A 15,039-nucleotide genomic window follows, 5' to 3' on the forward strand; every position below is an offset into this window, starting at 1 on the left:
CTATCCTATCCTATCCTCTATCCTATCCTATCCTCTATCCTATCCTATCCTCTATCCTATCAAATCCCCTATCCTATCCTCTATCCTATCCTATCCTCTATCCAATCCTCTATCCTATCCTATCCTCTATCCTATCCTATCCTCTATCCTATCCTATCCTCTATCCTATCCTATCCTCTATCCTATCCTATCCTCTATCCTATCCTATCCTCTATCCTATCCTATCCTCTATCCTATCCTATCCTCTATCCTATCCTATCCTCTATCCTCTCCTATCCTCTATCCTATCCTATCCTCTATCCTATCCTATCCTCTATCCTATCCTATCCTCTATCCTATCCTATCCTCTATCGTATCCTATCCTCTATCCTATCCTATCCTGTATCCTATCCAATCCTCTATCCTGCCCTATTATCTATCCTCAATCCTATCCTTTCCTGTATCCTATCCAATCCTCTATCCTATCCTGTCCTCTATCCTATAATATCCTCTATCCTATCTTATCCTCTATCCTATCCTATCGTATATCCTATCCTATCCTCTATATTATCATCTATCCTATCCTCTATCCTATCGTCTATCATATCCTATCCTCTATCCTATCCTATCCTCTATCCTATCCTATCCTCTATCCTCTCCTATCCTCTATCCTATCCTAACCTCTATCCTATCCTATCCTCTATCCTATCCTATCCTCTATTCTATCCTATCCTCTATCCTATCCTATCCTCTATCCTATCCTATCCTCTATCCTATCCTATCCTCTATCCTATCCTATCCTCTATCCTGTCCTATGCTCTATCCTATCCTATCGTCTATCCTATCCTCTATCCTATCCTCTCCTCTATCCTATCCTATCCTCTATCCTATCCTATCCTCTATCCTATCCTATCCTCTATCCTATCCTATCCTCTATCCTAGCCTATCCTCTATCATATCCTATCCTCTATCCTATCCTATCCTCTATCCTATCCTATCCTCTATCCTATCCTATCCTCTATCCTATCCTATCCTCTATCCTATCCTATCCTATCCTCTATCCTATCCTATCCTCTATCCTATCCTATCCTCTATCCTACCCTATCCTCTATCCTATCCTATCCTCTATCCTCTATCGTATCCTAACCTCTATCCTATCCTATCCTCTATCCTATCCTATCCTCTATCCGATCCTATCCTCTATCCTATCCTATCCTCTATCCTATCCTATCCTCTATCCTATTCTATCCTCTATCCCATCCTATCCTCTATCGTATCCTATGCTCTATCCTATCCTATCCTCTATGATATCCTGTCCTCTATCCTATCCTATCCTCTATCCTATCAAAACCCCTATCCTATCCTCTATCCTATCCTATCCTCTATCATATCCTATCCTCTATCCTATCCTATCTTCTATCCTATCCTATCCTCTATCCTATCCTATCCTCTATCCTATCCTATCCTCTATCCTATCCTATCTTCTATCCTACCCAATCATCTATCCTATCAAATCCCCTATCCTATCAAATCCCCTATCCTATCCTCTATCCTATCGTATCCTCTATCCTATCCTATCCTCTATCCTATCCTATCCTCTATCCGATCCTTTCCTCTATCCTATCCTATCCTCTATCCTATCCTATCCTCTATCCTATCCTATCCTCTATCCTATCCTATCCTCTATCCTATCCTATCCTCTATCCTATCAAATCCCCTATCCTATCCTCTATCCTATCATATCCTCTATCCTATCCTATCCTCTATCCTATCCTATCTTCTATCCTATCCTATCCTCTATCCTATCCTATCCTCTATCCTGTCCTATGCTCTATCCTATCCTATCGTCTATCCTATCCTCTATCCTATCCTCTCCTCTATCCTATCCTATCTTCTATCCTATCCTATCCTCTATCCTATCAAATCCCCTATCCTATCCTCTATCCTATCCTATCCTCTATCCAATCCTCTATCCTATCCTATCCTCTATCCTATCCTATCCTCTATCCTATCCTATCCTCTATCCTATCCTATCCTCTATCCTATCCTATCCTCTATCCTTACCTATCCTCTATCCTATCCTATCCTCTATCCTATCCTATCCTCTATCCTATCCTATCCTCTATCCTATCCTATCCTCTATCCTATCCTATCCTCTATCCTATCCTATCCTCTATCCTATCGTATGCTCTATCCTATCCTATCGTCTATCCTATCCTCTATCCTATCCTCTCCTCTATCCTATCCTATCCTCTATCCTATCCTATCCTCTATCCTCTCCTATCCTCTATCCTATCCTATCCTCTATCCTATCCTATCCTCTATCCTATCCTATCCTCTATTCTATCCTATCCTCTATCCTATCCTATCCTCTATCCTATCCTATCTTCTATCCTATCCTATCCTCTATCCTACCCTATCCTCTATCCTATCCTATCCTCTATCCTCTATCGTATCCTAACCTCTATCCTATCCTATCCTCTATCCTATCCTATCCTCTATCCGATCCTATCCTCTATCCTATCCTATCCTCTATCCTATCCTATCCTCTATCCTATTCTATCCTCTATCCCATCCTATCCTCTATCGTATCCTATGCTCTATCCTATCCTATCCTCTATGATATCCTGTCCTCTATCCTATCCTATCCTCTATCCTATCAAAACCCCTATCCTATCCTCTATCCTATCCTATCCTCTATCATATCCTATCCTCTATCCTATCCTATCTTCTATCCTATCCTATCCTCTATCCTATCCTATCCTCTATCCTATCCTATCCTCTATCCTATCCTATCTTCTATCCTACCCAATCATCTATCCTATCAAATCCCCTATCCTATCAAATCCCCTATCCTATCAAATCCCCTATCCTATCCTCTATCCTATCGTATCCTCTATCCTATCCTATCCTCTATCCTATCCTATCCTCTATCCGATCCTTTCCTCTATCCTATCCTATCCTCTATCCTATCCTATCCTCTATCCTATCCTATCCTCTATCCTATCCTATCCTCTATCCTATCCTATCCTCTATCCTATCAAATCCCCTATCCTATCCTCTATCCTATCATATCCTCTATCCTATCCTATCCTCTATCCTATCCTATCTTCTATCCTATCCTATCCTCTATCCTATCCTATCCTCTATCCTGTCCTATGCTCTATCCTATCCTATCGTCTATCCTATCCTCTATCCTATCCTCTCCTCTATCCTATCCTATCTTCTATCCTATCCTATCCTCTATCCTATCAAATCCCCTATCCTATCCTCTATCCTATCCTATCCTCTATCCAATCCTCTATCCTATCCTATCCTCTATCCTATCCTATCCTCTATCCTATCCTATCCTCTATCCTATCCTATCCTCTATCCTATCCTATCCTCTATCCTTACCTATCCTCTATCCTATCCTATCCTCTATCCTATCCTATCCTCTATCCTATCCTATCCTCTATCCTATCCTATCCTCTATCCTATCCTATCCTCTATCCTATCCTATCCTCTATCCTATCGTATGCTCTATCCTATCCTATCGTCTATCCTATCCTCTATCCTATCCTCTCCTCTATCCTATCCTATCCTCTATCCTATCCTATCCTCTATCCTCTCCTATCCTCTATCCTATCCTATCCTCTATCCTATCCTATCCTCTATCCTATCCTATCCTCTATTCTATCCTATCCTCTATCCTATCCTATCCTCTATCCTATCCTATCTTCTATCCTATCCTATCCTCTATCCTATCAAATCCCCTATCCTATCCTCTATCCTATCCTATCCTCTATCCAATCCTCTATCCTATCCTATCCTCTATCCTATCCTATCCTCTATCCTATCCTATCCTCTATCCTATCCTATCCTCTATCCTATCCTATCCTCTATCCTATCCTATCCTCTATCCTATCCTATCTTCTATCCTATCCTATCCTCTATCCTATCAAATCCCCTATCCTATCCTCTATCCTATCCTATCCTCTATCCAATCCTATCCTCTATCCTATCCTATCCTCTATCCTATCCTATCCTCTATCCTATCCTATCCTCTATCCTATCCTATCCTCTATCCTATCCTATCCTCTATCCTATCCATTCCTCTATCCTATAATATCCTCTATCCTATAGTATCCTCTATCCAATCCTCTATCCTATCCTATCCTCTATCCTATCCTATCCTCTATCCTATCCTATCTTCTATCCTATCCTATCCTCTATCCTATCCTATCCTATCCTCTATCCTATCCTATCCTCTATCCTATCCTATCCTCTATCCTATCCTATCCTCTATCGTATCCTATCCTCTATCCTATCCTATCCTGTATCCTATCCAATCCTCTATCCTGCCCTATTATCTATCCTCAATCCTATCCTTTCCTGTATCCTATCCAATCCTCTATCCTATCCTGTCCTCTATCCTATAATATCCTCTATCCTATCTTATCCTCTATCCTATCCTATCGTATATCCTATCCTATCCTCTATCCTATCATCTATCCTATCCTCTATCCTATCGTCTATCATATCCTATCCTCTATCCTATCCTATCCTCTATCCTATCCTATCCTCTATCCTCTCCTATCCTCTATCCTATCCTATCCTCTATCCTATCCTATCCTCTATCCTATCCTATCCTCTACTCTATCCTATCCTCTATCCTATCCTATCCTATCCTCTATCCTCTCCTATCCTCTATCCTATCCTATCCTCTATCCTATCCTATCCTCTATCCTATCCTATCCTCTATCCTATCCTATCCTCTATCGTATCCTATCCTCTATCCTATCCTATCCTGTATCCTATCCAATCCTCTATCCTGCCCTATTATCTATCCTCAATCCTATCCTTTCCTGTATCCTATCCAATCCTCTATCCTATCCTGTCCTCTATCCTATAATATCCTCTATCCTATCTTATCCTCTATCCTATCCTATCGTATATCCTATCCTATCCTCTATCCTATCATCTATCCTATCCTCTATCCTATCGTCTATCCTATCCTATCCTCTATCCTATCCTATCCTCTATCCTATCCTATCCTCTATCCTATCCTATCCTCTATCCTATCCTATCCTCTATCCTATCCTATCCTCTATCCTATCCTATCCTCTATCCTATCCTATCCTCTATCCTATCCTATCCTCTATCCTATCCTATCTTCTATCCTATCCTATCCTCTATCCTACCAAATCCCCTATCCTATCCTCTATCCTATCCTATCCTCTATCCAATCCTCTATCCTATCCTATCCTCTATCCTATCCTATCCTCTATCCTATCCTATCCTCTATCCTATCCTATCCTCTATCCTATCCTATCCTCTATCCTATCCTATCCTCTACTCTATCCTATCCTCTATCCTATCCTATCCTCTATCCTATCAAATCCCCTATCCTATCCTCTATCCTATCCTATCCTCTATCCAATCCTATCCTCTATCCTATCCTATCCTATCCTCTATCCTATCCTATCCTCTATCCTATCCTATCCTCTATCCTATCCTATCCTCTATCCTATCCTATCCTCTATCCTATCCTATCCTCTATCCTCTATCCTATCCAATCCTCTATCCTATCCATTCCTCTATCCTATAATATCCTCTATCCTATAGTATCCTCTATCCAATCCCCTATCCTATCCTATCCTCTATCCTATCCTATCCTCTATCCTATCCTATCCTCTATCCTATCCTATCCTCTACCCTATCCTATCCTCTATCCTATCCTATCCTCTATCCTATCCTATCCTCTATCCTATCCTATCCTCTATCCTATCCTATCCTCTATCCTATCCTATCCTCTATCCTATCCTATCCTCTATCCTATCCTATCCTCTACTCTATCCTATCCTCTATCCTATCCTATCCTCTATCCTATCAAATCCCCTATCCTATCCTCTATCCTATCCTATCCTCTATCCAATCCTATCCTCTATCCTATCCTATCCTATCCTCTATCCTATCCTATCCTCTATCCTATCCTATCCTCTATCCTATCCTATCCTCTATCCTATCCTATCCTCTATCCTCTATCCTATCCAATCCTCTATCCTATCCATTCCTCTATCCTATAATATCCTCTATCCTATAGTATCCTCTATCCAATCCCCTATCCTATCCTATCCTCTATCCTATCCTATCCTCTATCCTATCCTATCCTCTATCCTATCCTATCCTCTACCCTATCCTATCCTCTATCCTATCCTATCCTCTATCCTATCCTCTATCCTATCCTATCCTCTATCCTATCCTATCCTCTATCCTATCCTATCCTCTATCCTATCCTATCCTCTATCCTATCAAATCCCCTATCCTATCCTCTATCCTATCCTATCCTCTACCCTATCCTATCCTCTATCCTATCCTATCCTCTATCCTATCCTGTCCTCTATCCTATCCTATCCTCCATCCTAGCCTATCCTCAATCCTATCCTTTCCTGTATCCTATCCAATCCTCTATCCTATCCTATCCTCTATCCTATCCTATCCTCTATCCTATCCTATCCTCTATCCTATCCTATCCTCTATCCTATCCTATCCTCTATCCTATCCTATCCTCTATCCTATCCTATCCCCTATCCTGTCCTATCCTCTATCCTATCCTATCCTCTATCCTATCCTATCCTCTATCCTATCCTATCCTCTATTCTATCCTATCCTCTATCCTCTATCCTATCCTAACCTCTATCCTATCCTATCCTCTATCCTATCCTATCCTCTATCCGATCCTATCCTCTATCCTATCAAATCCCCTATCCCATCCTCTATCCTATCCTATCCTGTATCCTATCCAATCCTTAATCCTATCCGATCATCTATCCTCTATCCTATCCAATCCTCTATCTTATCAAATCCCCTATCCTATCCTCTATCCTATCCTATCCTGTATCCTATCCAATCCTCTATCCTACCCTATCATCTATCCTCAATCCTATCCAATCCTCTATCCTATCCATTCCTCTATCCTATCCTATCCTCTATCCTATCCCATCATCTATCCTATCCTATCCTCTATCCTATCCTATCCTCTATCCTATCCTATCCTCTATCCTATCCTATCCTCTATCCTATCCTATCCTCTATCGCATCCTACCCTGTATCATATCCAATCCTTAATCCTATCCTATCATCTATCCTCTATCCTATCCAATCCTCTATCCTATCCATTCCTCTATCCTCTCCTATCCTCTATCCTATCCTATCCTCTATCCTATCCTATCCTCTATCCTATCCTATCCTCTATTCTATCCTATCCTCTATCCTATCCTATCCTCTATCCTATCCTATCTTCTATCCTATCCTATCCTCTATCCTATCAAATCCCCTATCCTATCCTCTATCCTATCCTATCCTCTATCCAATCCTCTATCCTATCCTATCCTCTATCCTATCCTATCCTCTATCCTATCCTATCCTCTATCCTACCCTATCCTCTATCCTATCCTATCCTCTATCCTATCCTATCCTCTATCCTATCCTATCCTCTATCCTATCCTATCCTCTATCCTATCCTATCCTCTATCCTATCCTATCCTATCCTCTATCCTCTCCTATCCTCTATCCTATCCTATCCTCTATCCTATCCTATCCTCTATCCTATCCTATCCTCTATCCTATCCTATCCTCTATCGTATCCTATCCTCTATCCTATCCTATCCTGTATCCTATCCAATCCTCTATCCTGCCCTATTATCTATCCTCAATCCTATCCTTTCCTGTATCCTATCCAATCCTCTATCCTATCCTGTCCTCTATCCTATAATATCCTCTATCCTATCTTATCCTCTATCCTATCCTATCGTATATCCTATCCTATCCTCTATCCTATCATCTATCCTATCCTCTATCCTATCGTCTATCATATCCTATCCTCTATCCTATCCTATCCTCTATCCTATCCTATCCTCCATCCTCTCCTATCCTCTATCCTATCCTATCCTCTATCCTATCCTATCCTCTATCCTATCCTATCCTCTACTCTATCCTATCCTCTATCCTATCCTATCCTATCCTCTATCCTCTCCTATCCTCTATCCTATCCTATCCTCTATCCTATCCTATCCTCTATCCTATCCTATCCTCTATCCTATCCTATCCTCTATCGTATCCTATCCTCTATCGTATCCTATCCTGTATCCTATCCAATCCTCTATCCTGCCCTATTATCTATCCTCAATCCTATCCTTTCCTGTATCCTATCCAATCCTCTATCCTATCCTGTCCTCTATCCTATAATATCCTCTATCCTATCTTATCCTCTATCCTATCCTATCGTATATCCTATCCTATCCTCTATCCTATCATCTATCCTATCCTCTATCCTATCGTCTATCCTATCCTATCCTCTATCCTATCCTATCCTCTATCCTATCCTATCCTCTATCCTATCCTATCCTCTATCCTATCCTATCCTCTATCCTATCCTATCCTCTATCCTATCCTATCCTCTATCCTATCCTATCCTCTATCCTATCCTATCCTCTATCCTATCCTATCTTCTATCCTATCCTATCCTCTATCCTACCAAATCCCCTATCCTATCCTCTATCCTATCCTATCCTCTATCCAATCCTCTATCCTATCCTATCCTCTATCCTATCCTATCCTCTATCCTATCCTATCCTCTATCCTATCCTATCCTCTATCCTATCCTATCCTCTATCCTATCCTATCCTCTATCCTATCCTATCCTCTACTCTATCCTATCCTCTATCCTATCCTATCCTCTATCCTATCAAATCCCCTATCCTATCCTCTATCCTATCCTATCCTCTATCCAATCCTATCCTCTATCCTATCCTATCCTCTATCCTATCCTATACTCTATCCTATCCTATCCTCTATCCTATCCTATCCTCTATCCTATCCTATCCTCTATCCTATCCTATCCTCTATCCTCTATCCTATCCAATCCTCTATCCTATCCATTCCTCTATCCTATAATATCCTCTATCCTATAGTATCCTCTATCCAATCCCCTATCCTATCCTATCCTCTATCCTATCCTATCCTCTATCCTATCCTATCCTCTATCCTATCCTATCCTCTACCCTATCCTATCCTCTATCCTATCCTATCCTCTATCCTATCCTATCCTCTATCCTATCCTATCCTCTATCCTATCCTATCCTCTATCCTATCCTATCCTCTATCCTATCCTATCCTCTATCCTATCCTATCCTCTATCCTATCCTATCCTCTATTCTATCCTATCCTCTATCCTATCCTATCCTCTATCCTATCCTATCTTCTATCCTATCCTATCCTCTATCCTACCAAATCCCCTATCCTATCCTCTATCCTATCCTATCCTCTATCCTATCCTATCCTCTATCCTATCCTATCCTCTATCCTATCCTATCTTCTATCCTATCCTATCCTCTATCCTATCAAATCCCCTATCCTATCCTCTATCCTATCCTATCCTGTATCCTATCCAATCCTCTATCCTACCCTATTATCTATCCTCAATCCTATCCTTTCCTGTATCCTATCCACTCCTCTATCCTATCCTGTCCTCTATCCTATAATATCCTCTATCCTATCTTATCCTCTATCCTATCCTATCGTATATCCTATCCTATCCTCTATCCTATCATCTATCCTATCCTCTATCCTATCGTCTATCCTATCCTATCCTCTATCCTATCCTATCCTCTATCCTATCCTATCCTCTATCCTATCCTATCCTCTATCCTATCCTATCCTCTATCCTATCCTATCCTCTATCCTATCCTATCCTCTATCCTATCCTATCCTCTATCCTATCCTATCCACTATCCTATCCTATCCTCTATCCTATCCTATCCTCTATCCTATCCTATCCTCTATCCTATCCTATCCTCTATCCTGTCCTATGCTCTATCCTATCCTATCGTCTATCCTATCCTCTATCCTATCCTCTCCTCTATCCTATCCTATCCTCTATCCTATCCTATCCTCTATCCTATCCTATCCTCTATCCTATCCTATCCTCTATCCTAGCCTATCCTCTATCCTATCCTATCCTCTATCCTATCCTATCCTCTATCCTATCCTATCCTCTATCCTATCCTATCCTCTATCCTATCCTATCCTCTATCCTATCCTATCCTCTATCCTATCCTATCCTCTATCCTATCCTATCCTCTATCCTATCCTATCCTCTATCCTCTATCGTATCCTAACCTCTATCCTATCCTATCCTCTATCCTATCCTATCCTCTATCCGATCCTATCCTCTATCCTATCCTATCCTCTATCCTATCCTATCTTCTATCCTATCCTATCCTCTATCCTACCAAATCCCCTATCCTATCCTCTATCCTATCCTATCCTCTATCCTATCCTATCCTCTATCCTATCCTATCCTCTATCCTATCCTATCTTCTATCCTATCCTATCCTCTATCCTATCAAATCCCCTATCCTATCCTCTATCCTATCCTATCCTGTATCCTATCCAATCCTCTATCCTACCCTATTATCTATCCTCAATCCTATCCTTTCCTGTATCCTATCCACTCCTCTATCCTATCCTGTCCTCTATCCTATAATATCCTCTATCCTATCTTATCCTCTATCCTATCCTATCGTATATCCTATCCTATCCTCTATCCTATCATCTATCCTATCCTCTATCCTATCGTCTATCCTATCCTATCCTCTATCCTATCCTATCCTCTATCCTATCCTATCCTCTATCCTATCCTATCCTCTATCCTATCCTATCCTCTATCCTATCCTATCCTCTATCCTATCCTATCCTCTATCCTATCCTATCCTCTATCCTATCCTATCCACTATCCTATCCTATCCTCTATCCTATCCTATCCTCTATCCTATCCTATCCTCTATCCTATCCTATCCTCTATCCTGTCCTATGCTCTATCCTATCCTATCGTCTATCCTATCCTCTATCCTATCCTCTCCTCTATCCTATCCTATCCTCTATCCTATCCTATCCTCTATCCTATCCTATCCTCTATCCTATCCTATCCTCTATCCTAGCCTATCCTCTATCCTATCCTATCCTCTATCCTATCCTATCCTCTATCCTATCCTATCCTCTATCCTATCCTATCCTCTATCCTATCCTATCCTCTATCCTATCCTATCCTCTATCCTATCCTATCCTCTATCCTATCCTATCCTCTATCCTATCCTATCCTCTATCCTCTATCGTATCCTAACCTCTATCCTATCCTATCCTCTATCCTATCCTATCCTCTATCCGATCCTATCCTCTATCCTATCCTATCCTCTATCCTATCCTATCCTCTATCCTATCAAAACCCCTATCCTATCCTCTATCCTATCCTATCCTCTATCATATCCTATCCTCTATCCTATCCTATCTTCTATCCTATCCTATCCTCTATCCTATCCTATCCTCTATCCTATCCTATCCTCTATCCTATCCTATCTTCTATCCTACCCAATCATCTATCCTATCAAATCCCCTATCCTATCCTCTATCCTATCGTATCCTCTATCCTATCCTATCCTCTATCCTATCCTATCCTCTATCCGATCCTTTCCTCTATCCTATCCTATCCTCTATCCTATCCTATCCTCTATCCTATCCTATCCTCTATCCTATCCTATCCTCTATCCTATCCTATCCTCTATCCTATCCTATCCTCTATCCTATCAAATCCCCTATCCTATCCTCTATCCTATCCTATCCTCTATCCAATCCTCTATCCTATCCTATCCTCTATCCTATCCTATCCTCTATCCTATCCTATCCTCTATCCTATCCTATCCTCTATCCTATCCTATCCTCTATCCTATCCTATCCTCTATCCTATCCTATCCTCTATCCTATCCTATCCTCTATCCTATCCTATCCTCTATCCTCTCCTATCCTCTATCCTATCCTATCCTCTATCCTATCCTATCCTCTATCCTATCCTATCCTCTATCCTATCCTATCCTCTATCGTATCCTATCCTCTATCCTATCCTATCCTGTATCCTATCCAATCCTCTATCCTGCCCTATTATCTATCCTCAATCCTATCCTTTCCTGTATCCTATCCAATCCTCTATCCTATCCTGTCCTCTATCCTATAATATCCTCTATCCTATCTTATCCTCTATCCTATCCTATCGTATATCCTATCCTATCCTCTATATTATCATCTATCCTATCCTCTATCCTATCGTCTATCATATCCTATCCTCTATCCTATCCTATCCTCTATCCTATCCTATCCTCTATCCTCTCCTATCCTCTATCCTATCCTAACCTCTATCCTATCCTATCCTCTATCCTATCCTATCCTCTATTCTATCCTATCCTCTATCCTATCCTATCCTCTATCCTATCCTATCCTCTATCCTATCCTATCCTCTATCCTATCCTATCCTCTATCCTGTCCTATGCTCTATCCTATCCTATCGTCTATCCTATCCTCTATCCTATCCTCTCCTCTATCCTATCCTATCCTCTATCCTATCCTATCCTCTATCCTATCCTATCCTCTATCCTATCCTATCCTCTATCCTAGCCTATCCTCTATCATATCCTATCCTCTATCCTATCCTATCCTCTATCCTATCCTATCCTCTATCCTATCCTATCCTCTATCCTATCCTATCCTCTATCCTATCCTATCCTCTATCCTATCCTATCCTCTATCCTATCCTATCCTCTATCCTACCCTATCCTCTATCCTATCCTATCCTCTATCCTCTATCGTATCCTAACCTCTATCCTATCCTATCCTCTATCCTATCCTATCCTCTATCCGATCCTATCCTCTATCCTATCCTATCCTCTATCCTATCCTATCCTCTATCCTATTCTATCCTCTATCCCATCCTATCCTCTATCGTATCCTATGCTCTATCCTATCCTATCCTCTATGATATCCTGTCCTCTATCCTATCCTATCCTCTATCCTATCAAAACCCCTATCCTATCCTCTATCCTATCCTATCCTCTATCATATCCTATCCTCTATCCTATCCTATCTTCTATCCTATCCTATCCTCTATCCTATCCTATCCTCTATCCTATCCTATCCTCTATCCTATCCTATCTTCTATCCTACCCAATCATCTATCCTATCAAATCCCCTATCCTATCAAATCCCCTATCCTATCCTCTATCCTATCGTATCCTCTATCCTATCCTATCCTCTATCCTATCCTATCCTCTATCCGATCCTTTCCTCTATCCTATCCTATCCTCTATCCTATCCTATCCTCTATCCTATCCTATCCTCTATCCTATCCTATCCTCTATCCTATCCTATCCTCTATCCTATCAAATCCCCTATCCTATCCTCTATCCTATCATATCCTCTATCCTATCCTATCCTCTATCCTATCCTATCTTCTATCCTATCCTATCCTCTATCCTATCCTATCATCTATCCTGTCCTATGCTCTATCCTATCCTATCGTCTATCCTATCCTCTATCCTATCCTCTCCTCTATCCTATCCTATCTTCTATCCTATCCTATCCTCTATCCTATCAAATCCCCTATCCTATCCTCTATCCTATCCTATCCTCTATCCAATCCTCTATCCTATCCTATCCTCTATCCTATCCTATCCTCTATCCTATCCTATCCTCTATCCTATCCTATCCTCTATCCTATCCTATCCTCTATCCTTACCTATCCTCTATCCTATCCTATCCTCTATCCTATCCTATCCTCTATCCTATCCTATCCTCTATCCTATCCTATCCTCTATCCTATCCTATCCTCTATCCTATCCTATCCTCTATCCTATCGTATGCTCTATCCTATCCTATCGTCTATCCTATCCTCTATCCTATCCTCTCCTCTATCCTATCCTATCCTCTATCCTATCCTATCCTCTATCCTCTCCTATCCTCTATCCTATCCTATCCTCTATCCTATCCTATCCTCTATCCTATCCTATCCTCTATTCTATCCTATCCTCTATCCTATCCTATCCTCTATCCTATCCTATCTTCTATCCTATCCTATCCTCTATCCTATCAAATCCCTATCCTATCCTCTATCCTATCCTATCCTCTATCCAATCCTCTATCCTATCCTATCCTCTATCCTATCCTATCCTCTATCCTATCCTATCCTCTATCCTATCCTATCCTCTATCCTATCCTATCCTCTATCCTATCCTATCCTCTATCCTATCCTATCCTCTATCCTATCCTATCCTCTATCCTATCCTATCCTCTATCCTCTCCTATCCTCTATCCTATCCTATCCTCTATCCTATCCTATCCTCTATCCTATCCTATCCTCTATCCTATCCTATCCTCTATCGTATCCTATCCTCTATCCTATCCTATCCTGTATCCTATCCAATCCTCTATCCTGCCCTATTATCTATCCTCAATCCTATCCTTTCCTGTATCCTATCCAATCCTCTATCCTATCCTGTCCTCTATCCTATAATATCCTCTATCCTATCTTATCCTCTATCCTATCCTATCGTATATCCTATCCTATCCTCTATATTATCATCTATCCTATCCTCTATCCTATCGTCTATCATATCCTATCCTCTATCCTATCCTATCCTCTATCCTATCCTATCCTCTATCCTCTCCTATCCTCTATCCTATCCTAACCTCTATCCTATCCTATCCTCTATCCTATCCTATCCTCTATTCTATCCTATCCTCTATCCTATCCTATCCTCTATCCTATCCTATCCTCTATCCTATCCTATCCTCTATCCTATCCTATCCTCTATCCTATCCTATCCTCTATCCTATCCTATCCTCTATCCTATCCTATCCTCTATCCTATCCTATCCTCTATCCTATCCTATCCTCTATCCTCTATCCTATCCAATCCTCTATCCTATCCATTCCTCTATCCTATCATATCCTCTATCCTATAATATCCTCTATCCTATAGTATCCTCTATCCAATCCTCTATCCTATCCTATCCTCTATCCTATCCTATCCTCTATCCTATCCTATCTTCTATCCTATCCTATCCTCTATCCTATCCTATCCTCTATCCTATCCTATCCTCTATCCTATCCTATCTTCTATCCTATCCTATCCTCTATCCTATCAAATCCCCTATCCTATCCTCTATCCTATCCTATCCTGTATCCTATCCAATC

This window comes from Halictus rubicundus, unplaced genomic scaffold, assembly GCF_050948215.1.
Source record: "Halictus rubicundus isolate RS-2024b unplaced genomic scaffold, iyHalRubi1_principal scaffold0169, whole genome shotgun sequence".
Taxonomy (NCBI): Eukaryota; Metazoa; Arthropoda; class Insecta; order Hymenoptera; family Halictidae; genus Halictus; species Halictus rubicundus.